This window comes from Anastrepha ludens, chromosome 3 (assembly GCF_028408465.1).
Source record: "Anastrepha ludens isolate Willacy chromosome 3, idAnaLude1.1, whole genome shotgun sequence".
Taxonomy (NCBI): domain Eukaryota; kingdom Metazoa; phylum Arthropoda; class Insecta; order Diptera; family Tephritidae; genus Anastrepha; species Anastrepha ludens.
The window spans coordinates 45,884,730-45,901,523 of NC_071499.1; the positions used below are offsets into that span (position 1 = coordinate 45,884,730).

The following is a 16,794-nucleotide window of genomic DNA, read 5'->3' on the forward strand; positions in this document are numbered from 1 at the left end:
ATAAAATAAATAAAATCACAAAAAGATGACTGTGGCCCATGAGGGGATCGAACCCGCGACCTTCGCGTTATTAGCACGACGCTCTAACCAACTGAGCTAATGGGCCTGATTGAACAAATATGCACTAAGAACAATATTTGTATGTGGCCAGAAAGCAAATATTTATGTATGGGTGCAGATTTTATTTGCAGGCAAATTTGATTTGTTCACATTACACATTTAGGTGCATACACATCAGTGTATGTTTGTATAAGCAGTGGCGGTCAAAATAATAACAATGCGATGTATGTAAAGCTTTGACTATTTATTTATTATGATATACTTTTTTTTTACTTTTTTTATAAAAAAAAGGTTTATGTTATAATAAAAGCCATATAAATCAAAGTTTAAATATTTTTTTAATTAAAAAAATTCGACGAACTTTCATCAAATCTAAAAATTTTAGTCAAAGTCTGAAGAAAAGTTCTTAGTAGGCAATTCTGTAGCCTATTAAATTAAATTAGACAGTACCATGCTTAAGTGGCACAAAACGCGCGTTGATTTTATATATATATGAATATATTTTTTTTTTTTGACGGGTTTATGCATTTTCTTTCACACAATAAATGCTCGAGATTTTTCATATAGAAAAAAATGCGCAATGCCGCCAACAAAAAAATGGTGCAAAATCTATGGAAATTTCTAGCCAATTATACCAAAATTGAATGGGCTTCAAAACTGCATACCCAGAATTTTTAGAAAACTTATATGAAGAGAGTAAAAAAAATTTAATAATGATATAAATAATAATTTATAATAGTTTAGCATAATTTTATCTTTGCCATTAATTTTTTAATTCTCCTTATGCTCGAAATGCTATTACTAGAGCCCAAATTGAGTTTAATAAAACCCCTAAATTTGTTGAGACAGATTTTTGATTTTCAAAAGATCGTTGAAATTTTTGAATATTTTTTATGAATAGTTTAATTGTACTTTCTTTTTTCATGTCTATTAAACTTAAAATGTGTCTACCTGGCCTATAAGAATCTAATATAGTCACTGGCTTAATAAATAAATAAATAAATTTATAGAATTCTTTATAATTATGCGCAAAGTGAGAAACATTGAATTATATAGTTTTTGTTATAATATGAACATTTATTATAAAAAATATATAATATGAAATTTTTATATAAGATGAAAAAATTAAATAAAAAACTAATTGTCAAAACTTGCCAAAAAGTCGCATTGCTATTATTTTGACCGCCACTGTGTGTATATAAAAATATGCTAAACAAACGTTTATGAATATTATCTGCAAATTTTGCGATTAGAGTATAATTTTTTATACAAACAAATCAGTAGCTTATCACCTGGGTACTATAAACAAATATCAAAGTGCTATAAAGTTATTTTACATGCATATACAATGTATGATACTTATGCATCTGTATGTACATACTTACCATTATGGAAAGATTTCAGAAGGTGTGGCCAACATCAGACCGTTAGCCGGGTCTCAGCGAATTTGAAGGAATCAAATGATTTGCTGACGTAACCGGAGATGAGGTAGCGGTTTGTTTACGACAAAACTTAGAATAGTGATATAAGGAAGAATTAACGGAGCTATCCAAGAATGATAGAAACACGATTGCGCCCATCAGAGAGTGCGTGACGTCACATTTGCTGAGTTGTGCAGTGTTGCCAACCTTTTGCTCTTCGCAATAAATTTAGTGCTTTTTTATACCCAAAATGCGAAAATTTTTAACTTTAGCTTTTGTTTCTCTTTTTTCTTAATTTAAAGCTACCTAAACTGTAAGTTAAGAAAAAATGTATTATTATACAAAAGAAGGTTAAAAAAGGTCACTCTGAAACGATTTTACTGTTAATGAAAATTTTTTAATTCTTATAAGATTTGATTTTTTGAAAGCGCAAATTTAACTTTTTTGCTCCTTTCAAGATTATGCAAGAATATTATGTAGATCTTCATTTCACAACTCTTCTTAACATTCAAAGCCTTTTAACACATTTTAAAAAGCGTTTGAATTTACTGAATGCAAATTAAAACCATAGAGGTGTAATCGTTTCTTCCGGTCCTCAATCCCTAGTGGGACATAGGGCATCAAGAGGTTCATTCATAGTAAAAATAAACAAACAAAAAATAAATACCAGAAAATACTGAAAAAACCATAGTGACATTTTTACAAAAAAAGTGCCTTATCTTATTATATTACATAACCTCAAATATAGCAAAATAGTCATTCTCTGAACAAACGAGTTTCTCATAATAGAAAACTCATAAATTAAATTGTACGCAACCATAACAAATTTATTTAAAAAAAACGCTCATTTTAAAGACTATTTGTAACGCATCCAAAGTTCTTTAAGTAATTCAATAAAAATTTGGTATTTTATTTTCTTTAAATGGGCATTTTAGTGCGTTTTTATATCTAAAGCTAGGCAACACTGCAGTAGCGAGAGAGAGATTTGACTGCTGGAAGGAGAAAACATCAACTCTCACAACTTTGCTTCGCGTGGTCAAACCTTGTAATCTATCATTATTGCATACTCACAAACATATACGCATGTCTTATTTGTTGTACAATATTTATTTAATTTGTTGTAAAATAATTTTGCACACATGCGACCAATAAATCATTTTTAGCTCCCCTCGTTTTATGAGCACTCTGCGCTTGAATTATTTTCAAAAGTTTGCATGAGATATTTTCCGGCACAAAAATTCATACGTACGAATTTTTATAACGAAGAGGGGAAAGGTGTAAATAATTCAATTAAAAAAATTTATTTATAGTATTATATTATCTTTTTCAGGTAACTTGCCTTTTTTTTGTGAAATTATGAAATATTCGTTAGCAAATTTGGAATGCCGCTGAAATGACTTCGGACGAAATAAATTTGGTTCATTCCGGTAAAGCATACCTAAATGTAGTTCAAACGTGCCAAATTCAAAATGTTTTCAGCCTTTCTACGATCAGGATAGCAGTAAATTTATCAAATTATTTTAATTTGTCAAAATTACTTTCTCAGTATTTTTTACATTTCATATGCAATTTCTTACATTTCATGTAATTAATGCGATCAGCTGATTAAGACTTGTTTTTGTTTGTGCTCGTAAGTGCTTATATTTTTCTGCGACATTTACCAAGTGTTGCTGATCCATCGATGTATGTATGTGTTCTCCCAGTTGTGCCTTTTGCTGACATATCTACGTATTGATTCGCCTGACCATATCAGCGCTTTTTTGTCAAGGATATTTTAAAAGGTGCATGCATATGCCATCAATGAGAAAAAATCCAACAAGAACACTTGCATCCCCCTAAAAACTTTTCTCACGCCTGCATCAGCTAAATCAGAGAATGTAGGAAAAAAGAAGAAGAGTTGATAGACTCAATCATCCAACAATTGACTGCAATAACGGCTACATCAGAAGAGAGGGTAATGCAGAAGATTGGCGAGCTGGCGAGTGAAGCAGACGATAACGAACATTGAGAAAAGAGTGGGTACTGTTGAAAACAAATTCATAGATGTTTTGGCACTTCGCAGTAATCTAGTTTCTGCTCAGTGCTCTTGAAAGTAGTGAAGTATCAGCAGATGTAATTATTAACAGAATCCCTCCAGGAGCTGATGAGTGTTTGCCAGAACTCTTCGCTAAGATTTACGGTGTAGCTCAGCACAAACTTCCGCCTTGGCGTGTTGCTTTTCCGCTGCTTAGTGCAAAAGGCAATTGGCAAAAAAGCAGCAACAATTGTCCTATTGCTGTTAGGCTCTCCTCTGCGCATATTCCCCAAGGTTCGATTGTTGGTCCGATTTTGTTTGTACTATACTATACGTCAATTATCTTCCAAATGTACTAAAATATTATAATATTCATATTTATGCCGATGATATTCAGTTGATGATGTAAATACAATAGTTATTCTTTTGTGTCCCTCTGACTGACTTAGAGAACGTTAAGAAGTGTGCGGTAATACGTTGCTTATATCCAAATTTAAGAGGTCCCGGTGGTCTAGAAATTTCCAAAAATCAAGTTTCTTTTTTTTCTGTTGATATTTCAAAAGTATAGGCTTTTAAGAAAATACCGTAAAATTTTTGGAATGATATTCCCAGTATTTTCGATTCTACAGCCATTTTAGCAGGTAGAGTCAGATTCGTCACGCAATGGTCGCATTATCCACTCTCAAAACGTTAAACTCAATTATTTAAAAACTACTTTTTTCGGCCTGATTTTGTCAAAAAATCAAAAAATGGCTATCGTCCGTATTAGAATTATATTATTACTAGCATCACCCAGTGGGCTTCGCACCACCATACATAAAATGTTTTTTTTATATCGCAAGAAATTTTTCATATTAAGTTTTCTTTATAGAACTCGTAAAATGTTTAAACAGTTGAATTAGTTGATTTTTTTCATTCAACATACTTTCTAAAGATGTCACAATAGCCTTTTCTGTACTTTTTTAAAATTTGATTGTGGTGGTCACCTATATACAGGTAAGGTGAAAGAGCCGACAAAAACTTGTAATTATACTTTGATTCTTTAATTTCCATTTCAATTTTTTACGCTAAATAAATTATGCTAAAATAAATAAAGTTCAAAATGTTTTTCCAGTTCCTTGAATGCTCCAGTTTTTATTATATTTTCGCCCAAAATTAATATTAACATAATACACTTACAACCACAACAGTACAACAGAAACGCTCATAAGCGGCTGTGTATTTGTTATTGTTTTCCCATACAGGCATTTCGTATGAGAGGAAACCATTACTCACATAAAATATCATAACTCAGGAACGGCTGCACCGATTTCAATCAAACTTCACACAAACCACCTCCTTAAAGATAGAAAAGAACTCTAAAATTTTTTAAATTTTACTCTATACTATAGAAATCATCAACAGCTTCCATTTGCTACCCATATTGTACGAACACATCCTTAAGTTATCGGGGTCCACATTTTGGGCGATATCTCGAGACCCTAGTCACGGAGGGGCATTAAAAATACTCTATACTATAGAATCATCAGCAGCTTCCATTTGCTACCCATATTGTACAAACACATCCTAGGGTTACCCGGGTCCACGTTTTGGATTATATCTCGAGACCCTAGTCACGGAACGGTATGAAAAATACTCTATACTATAGAAATCATCAACAGCTTCCATTTGCTACCCATATTGTACGAACACATCCTTAAGTTATCGGGGTCCACATTTTGGGCGATATCTCGAGACCCTAGTCACGGAGCGGCATCAAAAATACTCTATACTATAGAATCATCTGCAGCTTCCATTTGCTACCCATATTGTACAAACACATCCTAGGGTTACCCGGGTCCACGTTTTGGATTATATCTCGAGACCCTAGTCACGGAACGGTATGAAAAATACTCTATACTATAGAAATCATCAACAGCTCCCATTTGCTACCCATATTGTACGAACACATCCTTAAGTTATCGGGGTCCACATTTGGGGCGATATCTCGAGACCCTAGTCACGGAACGGTATGAAAAATACTCTATACTATAGAAATCATCAACAGCTTCCATTTGCTACCCATATTGTACGAACACATCCTTAAGTTATCGTTGCCCACATTTTGGGCGATATCTCGAGACCCTAATCACGGAGGGGCATTATATGTAAATACTCTATACTATAGAATCATCAGCAGCTTCCATTTGTTACCCATATTGTACAAACACATCCTAGGGTTACCCGGGTTCACGTTTTGGCCTATTTCTCGAGACCCTGGTATCCGATTCTTAAAATTTTAAAACACAAACCATCTACTGTATAGTCCAAACAAAGCCTAAAAATTTGGTTTGGATAGGTGAGCCCGTTCTTGAGTTATAAGATTACCAAGGAAATGTAACTTCTTTTTATATATATAGATTTCAATTATTTCGTAATTTTTTTTATTAAAAAACTGAAAAAAAAACGATTTTTAAAGTTTTAAATTCAAAACCGCTTCATTTTATCAAAATTTTTTTATTTTTTATTCTCGTACGGGACATAACTACAGTCATACAGATTAATAATTTTTTTGATTTTTGTGTTTTAGATAAATAAAAAAGCCGCCCAACACCGTCCAGGACCAATTTTTTGGGTCCATTTTTAAAATTATTAAAATTAAAAAAAAATTTTTTTGTATGTAAAAGAAGTTAAATAAAAAGCCTAAAAAATGTACATATCGTTTTTCATTTTTTTTATTTTAAAAATAAATTCTTGAAAATACCCTAAATTTTGAAGCTCTAGACCACCGGCACCCCTTACACTTTACAATTGGTGGAACTGAACAATTCTATTATAAAATCTGTAGACACTCAAAGAACCTGGGAATATATTTTAATGGAACTTCGACTTGGACATCTACAGTACAATAGGCAAAGTTTATGATATAGGTATGTACTACGATCTTTATGGACTGCTCAACACTTTACCCGAGTGAAAATTCGACTGCTTTTATCAAAAACATTACTTTATGATTGTGAACTGAATGCCAACCATCTGATAGTCGTTTCTTTGCTACTTTTATATCTTCACAATTTCAACATTCTTTATATTTTATATCCTACTGAGTCCCTCTGCTAACTCTATATATTAGGTTGAGAAATAAGTTCGTGGCGTTTTTACCGAAGGCTTTTATTTAAACAAGACACAATCATTAACAATATCAATAAGTTAATCAATTATATATTCGCCTTTGCTGTTTACAACCTCTTCTCACCTCTCGACCAATTTGTTGATGCCGTTCCGCCAAAAATCGCCTAGTCTGGTGTCAAAGAAGTTGTTGAGCCAGTTTTTAAGGACCTCTTTGTTATCGAAGGTAACGCCCACCATATGGTTTGACAGGGAGCGGAAAAGACGGCAATCGGTCGGTGCAAGGTCCGGAGAACACGGCGGATTCTAAAGGACCTCGCATTCGAACGCTTGGAGTGTGGCTTTGATGACTTATGTAGCATGCGGCCTGGCGTTGTCGTGAAGAAGTATAGTTTAACCAGTCAATCAGGTCTTTTCAGTCGAATTGCCTCATTCACGTGGTGTAGCTGGGCAATGTAGAGATCCACAGTGCACTAAACCCTCCCAGTCCTACCAAACACATATCATGATTTTCATTGGATGAAGATCTGGCTTGACTCTCAGCTTTGACGTTGGGCTTGTGTGGCACCCAGGCTCACAATTTTTCGGTAATTCCCATTGAGTGAAGGTAATTGAGAATCATTTTATGATCGCAGTTCATTTTTTCCGCCAATACACGACTGGTTTGACGACCGCTTTCCTTTAAAAGTGATTTGAGGTGCTCTTCATCGAATTCAGAAGGCCTTCCGCTGCGGGGCGTGTCACTGACGGCACCGAACTTTTGAATTTTGCAATCCATTTCCGTGCTGTCGGCCCGTCCATGATAAGTTCAACCACTGCAAAATAACATTTAGTTGTGTGTTTGATAAACAAATAAATACACAATTTTAATAAATTATCACTAAGCCAGGATATGAATACCAAAATTTTCTCATTTACAGCAATAGCTTAAACCATGTAGCTTGAATTTAGCTTTTCTCTTCATGGTACTGCTCCCTACTCCCTCAATCATTTATCTCCCTTGATAAACGAAATCAAATCTCCAGCGATTTGAGCTATAATGAGCCTCCAAACAATAACGAATATAAATATTTTACATATTCATAAAACCTTTATTAAAAAATTGATATGCATGCACAAACTTATGAATATATAAGTAAAATACACATCATACATACCGCCGTAAATGGGTCACAAGCTCATAGGCCAGCTCACTGACACGCTACCCTCACTGCATTCGCTTTGTGTTTGTATGTATGTATAAATATTTGTCATATAAAAGTCAATTAGCGTCGTCGAGACGGGCAAATGCCAATTCCCATATTACAGGCTAAGGCTTACTAGAAATGTGGAAAAAATATAAAAACAGATACATGCATGTGTAAATTTGTTTGTGTGTGCGCTTTTATTTACCATCAAGATGCAGAAGAAGGGAAAACAATTACCAAAACATTTTAAGCAGCCAACCATTTTGCAGAAAATTCGCTGGCGCCCACTGTACGTGCAACGAACGATACGCTTCGCAACAGTTCACTTGGGGGTCAAGTGGCACAAAAGTGTTCGCGCACAAGCTCTTGAGTGAAGGCGTTATGGGGCGTGGATGGGGAGTTTATGGCTTTTGTTTGAAAACGATGGGTGTACGCAGATAAATGTGTTGTTGCTTAATTGCTTTTGAAGGGAATGTGTTTGGGCAATACAGTTTTCACTTGGATACTCATATTTGTAAGTGCGTACATGTGTATGTATGTAAGCGTGAGGAATATTGACCATTTGATCACGTCTGAGAAGCATAAACCTAGTTATGAGTGGATGGAAGGCTTGGTGCTTTTTCAATCGTTAAGATGCAGCTAGTGACTTCACAAAATGCTTGTTGTTGTTGTTGTAGCAGCAAGCACGTATGGGAAATGCTGCTGTAGTGACGGGCATTGGCCGGATATAAGTCCGGGCCGTTCCCGTAACGCAGAATCGACTATCCGCTCGATTGACTGTATCAAATTATTGTATTTGTAAATCAAAAGATGCCTTGGAACTGTGTCAAAAGCTGCTTTGAAGTGTACAAAAAATGCATAAACTATCTATTTTTCTTCAAATTTAATGTGAATGATTGATGTCAAGTTGAAAATGTTGTCCCCTGTGGAGTACTTTTTCCAAAAACCCGATTGGTATTCTGTGATTAATCTTTTATGGTACTCGCGAGCCAATTTGTAAGTCGCTCGTTTAGTATGCCCTTTATATTGTCTTTGTATCCATTAAATTTCTCTGCAATATATTTGCTACTGCATATATCGAATGCTTACTGTAACAAAACGAGCAAACAGATATTTTACTCTTTGCAAGTGTGCCATGTTGAACTTTATTAATAGTTTAACTTTTTTCTCATTGTTTCATTTATTTTGAAATTGCTTGTTGTCCTTTTGCAACAAATTGCCACTTGTGTGAATGTAGGCACAGGCGAGTATCCATAAGTGTGAGCTAATGTGAGCGAGCGAATTACTAGCTCATGGAATGAATTACATAAAAATCGTTTGCTTCCAGGAAATTTATAGAAATAAATGTGCCCGCCTAGGTGTTTCTATGTAAATGGCTGAATGGTTTAAGATGTGCGTAGGTATTGCATTGTAGCTACAAACTTTTAAAATCTATGGATAATCCAGAGGGATGGTAATGGTCCCTATGACTCATGCCTATGTTTGTGCTGCTATCTATATGCAATAATTAAAGTACAGTAACTGTAGTTATTTAGAAACGTCGAATAATGATTAATTTATGGATAGTTTTAAACCCGTTCAAAGCTCCGTCAAGATAGGAAAGGACATCCCCGAACCTTTTGATACCATTTGAGGTATCAAACAAGGTGACCCATTGTCATAAGATCTCTTCAACTTTACTATGGAGTGTGTGGTTCACAGGGCTTAGCTTTCTTTCTATGAAAGTTTCCAGCTCCAGCGGATGTCGCTGCCGCTGTTACGGCTATTTAAAAAGAAGACCGTACGCTTGTGTCTGACGGTAAACGAGGGCACAGGCGTCTTGAACCACAGATCGAAGTTAACAACTATAAATTCGATGCGGTCAAGTACTTCATTTATCTTGGTTCCGCCGCTACCAGCCACAACGATGTCAGCCTTGAAATCAAGCGAAGGATAACTCTTGCCGGCAGGTGCTACTTTGGGCTAAGTACGAATTGAGTAGTCACGCCCTCTCTCGACGAACGAAAACAAAACTCTACAATACGCTCATTATCCCAGTGCAACTCTATGGTGCTGAAGAATGGACAGTCTAGCAATCAGAGGCAGACGCTCTTGGAGTTTTTGAGAGGAAAGTACTTCGCAAGATCTTTGGCTCTGCTCGCGTAAACGACGGTTACCGCATTCGAGTGAACCACGAGCTTTACGGAGATATTGGCATAGTCAAACTAGTCACTCTGCGGGGACTATGGTGACTAAAGGTGTTTGAAACGGTAATTGGCGTTCGACGGCGCAGAGGACGTCGTCATGTCCGATGGAAGAACTAAATTGAAAACCACCTGGCTTCTCTTGGCCTAAGAAACTGGAAAAATGTGTGCCGGAAAAAGGAGACACCTGGGGAGACACGGGTTGTTACGGCCAATTAAATGCGTTATAGTTTTAAATAGGAAAGTCAAGATGATTTCGACTACACATTGAATTTTGGTATAATAAAGTGCAAATTTCAAGTGCCCTAAAAATCGGATTAACTTTTGAATTTATTTTTTTTTTGTTTGGGTTGCCACGATCATAAGATATGACTCACTAAAGACATTTCGCGGAAAGTAATGAATTTCAGAAAAATTTCGCCAATATTTTTCACCGGTATCTTAGCTATAAAATATCCAAATACAGGTTTAATGTTGGTCACACCTTTGCATTCTGTGCGTCGTGATTTTTAAATGGTTTCTCTCCCGTACATCTAAGTGAATGGAAACGTTTAAAATGCATTCCGCTTCTTAAAGGTATGCAGCTAAAAATATATTTGAACTTTACGCACTCTACAGGTTTTTTGACTCATCTGCCGGTTTTTTTATGCGCATACGCATCTGCGCTCCCACCGCTTTCACCACATCCTCACTGAGCAGTTTTTCGGAATTCATGTCACACAAAAGAGGGTTGCGCACTACAAAAGTATCTAAAGAAAAATTACCGGCTGGAAACTTCTTTGCGCCTGATCATGCGGACTTGGCTCGGGCGATTGCGGGACTGCATCAACTGTTCATGCGGCCAAAAGCAAGGCACAAAATTCTACCTGCCTGCACATACGATTTATGTATACCAAGCCCATAAATGCTTTACCCTTTTTGTGACTTGTTTGCTTGCTGCCTTCATTTAGTTCTTTATTTCGTAGTCTCATGCGCAAGAGTGCTTTTAATCGAATGCGCAACTAATTATGCCGGTGGACGGTGTGATGTCACGGTTGCAACAATGAGGTTCAAGTGAAGTTCATAAATGATACGCAGCATTAAATACAGGATGAGGTGACTATTTTTTGCAGTTGTAGTTGCTACAATTCAGTTTGATGAAGTGGTTGCAGGCAGGTTGACAACAGGCGATGCGATGACCAGCTGCAATTGTAGGTAATGGCGTGTAATGCATTTGCAAGTAAGACCTCTTGCTTTTAATCCAGTTTTTATTTTATTCTTTAACTTTTTAGTTACCATAAATTTAACATTTTTATTAAGGTTGATGCCGGTTTTTTGTGATGTTGTTTTTTTTTTGTTTAGTTGTTTTTTACACAGATCTACCAGCTTCTTGCATTTCACTTGCTGTGCGGTCGTTTGTCAGTTAGCTTGAGTTGGCGCGCCAACAATTATTCGAATACTTGCGACGGCAGGCTATCGAATCAACCGCTCCCACTTGGCTCCTGTTACCTACTCTCGAAAACACACACAATTTCTCGGTTGTTGAACTAAATTAGTTGCTGTTTGCTTTCCCACTGACCAACCGCTTTCTCGTCCGTCCGCGCATTCCCATGCGATCTGTCGCATCAACGGGCCGGTTTTTGGTCTCTTTGTATTTCCCGATAGTTTGTCACTTATGTTCTTCTCATGTTGAATGTTGTTTTTTTATCTCTCCCTTTTTTTATTGCTTTTGTTTTTAGTTCGTTGTTTTGATTCGTTTTTAATTGGCGGAGAGAATGTGCGGCGCATTTAGCCGGCAATCATCAACCACCAGCCAACAACAACAAATGATGAGCAACGACAATTGAGCCCAAGCGCATCGCTGCATCGCTGCACCGCGCGTGCGATTCGTGGGCTGGCTATCTCGTGGCAAACCGCAACGCCTGCCAGCGCTGCGACATCGCCTTTGTGGCTGCTGCTGTGTCCGCGCCTCTTCAGCTCAACGCGTTCATCTGTCCGTCGCCTGCTTGCCTGCCTGCCTGTCCACTACAAATGTTATATTTCATGAAATTGCGCTTGACTTGGCACGCCGGCCACGGCAGCTGTCAACTATTGAGCCTCTGATTGTCTGTCTGTCTGTCTTGTGTTGCGCGCGCGCCTTCACCTTCATCTCCGCCCATGCGACTAGCGCCGAAACGGACGTCTAACTGGCAGAACAAGTGTTTTATGTGTAGTTGATTTTTTGTGTGTGGTGTTTTTTTGTTTTTGCATATTTTTATTGTTATTACTTGTGTAGTTGTTGGCACAGTTGTTTTGGGGCTTCCTAGGCGCTTTTGAGCAAGTCAGCCGGCGCGCCCAGCGTAGAGAGTGAGTGAGTGAAGGCAGGCGGTATCTGGTATAAACCCCACCACTTCATGCTTGATGGTCCGTGGCACTTGTATGATTTTCATTATGATGTGTGGCTGTTGTTGCTTTTGCGCTAAGTTATTATGGTTTCTGGTGTTTGCTGTTGTTGTCGCTGCACTTACAGCTACTGCGATTGCCGGCCGGGCAGTCAGTAAGTCAGCCACCAGCTGATATGCGCGAGTCTCATTACATGCATACATATCGCTGCTGTCGCCTGCCTGCCGGCCGCAGTAATATGTAGCTTTTTTGTGGCAGCTGCTTTTGCTGCTGTTATTTGCTGTTTGCCTGGTATGCAACATGAATTATCATAATCATTTTGCTGCTGTAACTGCCATCTCAACACTGTGTTTGTCCAGTTGTTACTGTTTGTCTCCCGTAAAAAAAAAGCAATACAAAAAATTTAAAAGCATTTTTGATGCTGTTTGAAGTACTCGTTGTGTGTATGTGTGTATTTTAGGTCGGGTGCTTGCAGTAACCGGCCACTTTTGATAATGAAAAGAAACACAAAAGCATTGTCCAATCAGCTGATGCTGCAGGCGGGGGCAACTTCTCTTCGTCACCTGGTGTTTTCCGGTTTCAGTGATGTGTTACGCATTCGGCGCTTATCTGCTCGTACAAGTACTTAGAATACTTTTCCCCTTTGTTAATACACTAATTTATTTCACAGCGTCCGCCGTAACTGAGTGGATCGGTATGTGACTACCATTCGAAAGTGCACAGGCTCGGAACCCCAGACTAGTTTGGGATCTCATTCAAACCTGGAAAGTCGTTCAAGCCGTGTTTGTATTGGAGGAGTAGCAAGTTGTTGTTGTTGTAGCAGCATAAACGTTCCCCATACTTACATACGGGGAATGCTGCTGGAGTGACAGTCCTTGGCCGGATATAAATCCGGGTCGTTTCGGTAACATAGAACCGACTGTGGTGGAAACGAGAGGAGTAACACCGTTGTTATTGGTTAAGATGGTGTTTGTTCGAAATCGATTATTTTTGGTTCTGGAGTACTTCAAGGCAGCATCTTTATTGTTGATTTTACATATTTATGGCGTTTTCTTGCTTTTCCCCGCCTAATTTCTTCTCAAGGATGATCAATTAAAATTGCAGTAAACCAACGAAAATTCAAATTTACTGGGCAATCTTTTATTATTATTGCGTAGAACCATTCATGAGATTTATTTTTTAAAGATAATCCTTTTCAAATGTTGGCCCTAACTGCTCGTAATTCGGCCATCCGTAAACACCAATTTTGAATGACTCGCTGGAGAACTTCGGCCGGTATCTCGTGAATAACTTTATTAATGTTGGCTTCCAATGCCCCAATCGGAGCTGGTTTATCTACAAAGCATCTAGACTTTACATACTCCCACAAATATAAGTGCAAAGATGTGATATCACACGCTCGTGGTGGCCGATTCACTGGTCCGAGGCGAGAGATAACTACGACGCAGTGAATCCTTTGTTTCACGGGCTTTATGGCAAGTAGCGCCGTATTGTTGGAATCAAATGTGTAACCGTGTGAAGATCACGAGCCTCAATTTTCGGCATCAAAAAGACGTTTATCAAGGCGCGATAGTGTTCGCCTTTCACTGTTACATTGACGCCAGCCTCGTCTTTGAAGAAATATGGGCCAATGATTCCTCCAGCCCATAGGCCGTACCAAACAGTTGATTTCAAAGGATGTTATTGCTGTTTTTGAATGGCTTCAAGTTGCTCTTCAACTCAAATACGTCAATTTTGCTTATTGACGTAGCCGTTAGCTGTACACCAAAGTTGGGCTGAGCGCGCGATGAACACTTTTCACAGAGTGTGGATTTTCGTATTGCAATTGCACGATTTGTAAACGACTTACGTCTTAATCTTCCCATGATGAAATGTCAATGAATACTGAAAAAAGTTATGTATTTAGTTTCACAGTAGTCACGCTGGATCTGTCAAAAAATCCTATTCAAATCCCTTTATTTAACACGGCGGCCACCGAAACCGAATGGATTGGCGTGACATGAGGCAATGGCAAACCTCCGAGTGTATTTCTGCCATGAAAAAGCTCCTCATAAAGAACCATTTGGCATTCGGAGTCGGCTTCAAACTGTAGGTCCGTCCATTTGTGGGACAACATCAAGACCCACAACATAAAGAGGTGGAGAAACTCGGCCAAAAGCCAATTATATAAGTATACTTAAATGTCAAATGGCATTGCACTATACCCAATCACCCATTTCCTCACTGAAAGTTTGCCATATTTCACTCTCGCTATAATATTCCGCCTTTCCATTACTTTAAATTTCTTCCTCCTCCCTCTACTGGATCCATCGTTGTGATGCAGCATGACTTTAGTCTCATCGCAGAATATCACATCATCCCAGTAGCTAACATGTTGAGTTAAGAAGATTTGAGCGAAAGGTAACCGCTTTTCAAATATGCTGTGCTGAGAGCAAGGACTTCTTTCGAGCAACTTGTCAAGTATGATTATACCTTTGCAAAACTTCGCCCACAGTCATTTCTAAGCTCACTAACATGATTTCTCCTCGAAATTTGTATCATGGCAGCTACTTTCCTCAACAAAATTCGTTCGTTGCTGTCAGATATTTTCCGTGGTCTTTCACTTGCAGATTTTAGCTCCAGCCAAACACTGAATTTATTTTATAGCTTCGCATTGAGCTGTTTGATTATTGGCAAATGAATACCAAAAATACATAAATCGTAACTAATGATGCCTCCCGAAACAATTAATAAATCTCAGTAGATCAGCTGGGGCAATTAAATAATGGCTTTCTGAGCAAGAATTGTGTAATTGAGTTGCTAAGCGTTGGCCAACAATTTTTTTAACGCATGTAAATATGTATGTATGAGTAGATGTAATAAAGCGTAAAATCGCGTGATAATTATCGGCTTAAATCAAATACTAATTGACAGATTTATCAACTAAGTATTATCGAAACCTCTTAAGCTGAAAAAAAACTAGAAACAAATCATTCACAGCAGCAAGTCAACAAATCAGTTAGAAAAAAAAGCACAGCTATTTCGATTGCTCAATAGTTGTGCGAGCAGAGCCAATTTGCAACTAATGGGTGTCTCAAAATGATCCAACAAAGTTTTCAATTTCTACGCGCATAAGCTGAAATGGGAAAAGTTCTGAACCCGATAAATAAAAACATTGCATTGAAATCAACAACAAAGATTACAAACTGCATTCACAGAATTTTGAATTTAACTTCTAAGATAGAAAAAATGAAAAAAATGTAACCATTGCTACTACATAGAGGAGATTTTTAAATGCACTTGCCTTTGCTCATTTATTTTTATTCATATAAAATTGTTCACCTTCAATTGTATAGCATTTAAGACATGGGAATGAAAGTAAACGTTTTATTCGGAAATGAAAAACTCACAAAACGGAGCCTCCTCCTATTGATTTGCTCGTTATCGTGAAAATTATGGGGCTACACCAAGCGAACTCTTTACTGGAAAGTATAATCAAAGGTGGTTCAAGCAACTCATACCCCCCGCCAAGGACAAACTGAGAATACTCACGAGTATTCATATCTACATACACAGAGACTCCCGTCTGCAGCCAGTCCGCGGAGTCCACCTCCAGCACACCTTCTTTTCGAATGTGAGGCAATAGCACGTAGAAGTACGAGATATCTCGCCCGAAATAAGGGATATGCGTCCACCCTAACTCTATCTATGATTTACTCACTGAACTAGGCTTGGATGAAGTACTGTGGTGAGCAGAAGACAAAAAGTCCACGAGCTCTAAGTGCTAACCTCATTTTCATTTATTCATTCATCGCCTTTCTTTTCAAATCGAATCGCATGCAGAGTAGAGCTGTATACCTGTATGCGAATATCTGGGCTTTCATTTGGAGCGTTTGCTATTTTTATTTTGGGCAAGCATGAATTCAGATTGATAACGTGACATTTGACTTCGATCTAAAGCTAGACGCGCCACGGAAGCTACAAAGGACTTACCAAGCGCGATAGATGTTGACTAAGCGAGGCTATTTCTGTTATGCGTGGGACCACAGTATGTGTGCGTCCACTTTACAAGGGACAAACTTGTTCAGTTCGGCTGTTTGGGCTTGGTTGGTGGATATATCCATAATAGTATCCATCATATATTATTCAGGGGCGCTAAATCGAGTCGCCCCGGGGACTTACACCTGACTGTTGTTGAAAACCTTGTTTTATTGTCGTCGCTTGTTTTCCTTTTGACTAATTCATCCTCCCGTGGGGAACAAAGCAGGTCTCGTGGAATACTGTGACCTCCAAAATAATGGTTTGATCTTGGCTTGTATTTCTAATGTCCAGAATAAACTCTGTGGAAGCAGCAAAGTAAATTTGTTTTTCGAGGTTATTCCATCGAACGGCCTTTACATATCTAGGATGCAGGAGCCGACTGAGCTAATTAATTTTTAGCTGCAATCATCAATTTTCAACTGGATAGTTTTAAGAAATCT

At 37.8% G+C, this 16,794-nt stretch overlaps 1 protein-coding gene and 1 non-coding gene across 6 annotated transcripts in view; one reads left to right on the forward strand and one right to left on the reverse strand.

The window, feature by feature from the left end:
- The window catches only part of LOC128857866 (Ca(2+)/calmodulin-responsive adenylate cyclase), a 123,355-nt gene that overhangs the window by 15,056 nt on the left and 91,505 nt on the right, over positions 1-16,794 (forward strand). The window lies entirely within an intron of this gene.
- Positions 33-106, reverse strand: Trnai-aau (transfer RNA isoleucine (anticodon AAU)). The gene has a single exon. It is a non-coding gene; the product is annotated as a tRNA-Ile (tRNA).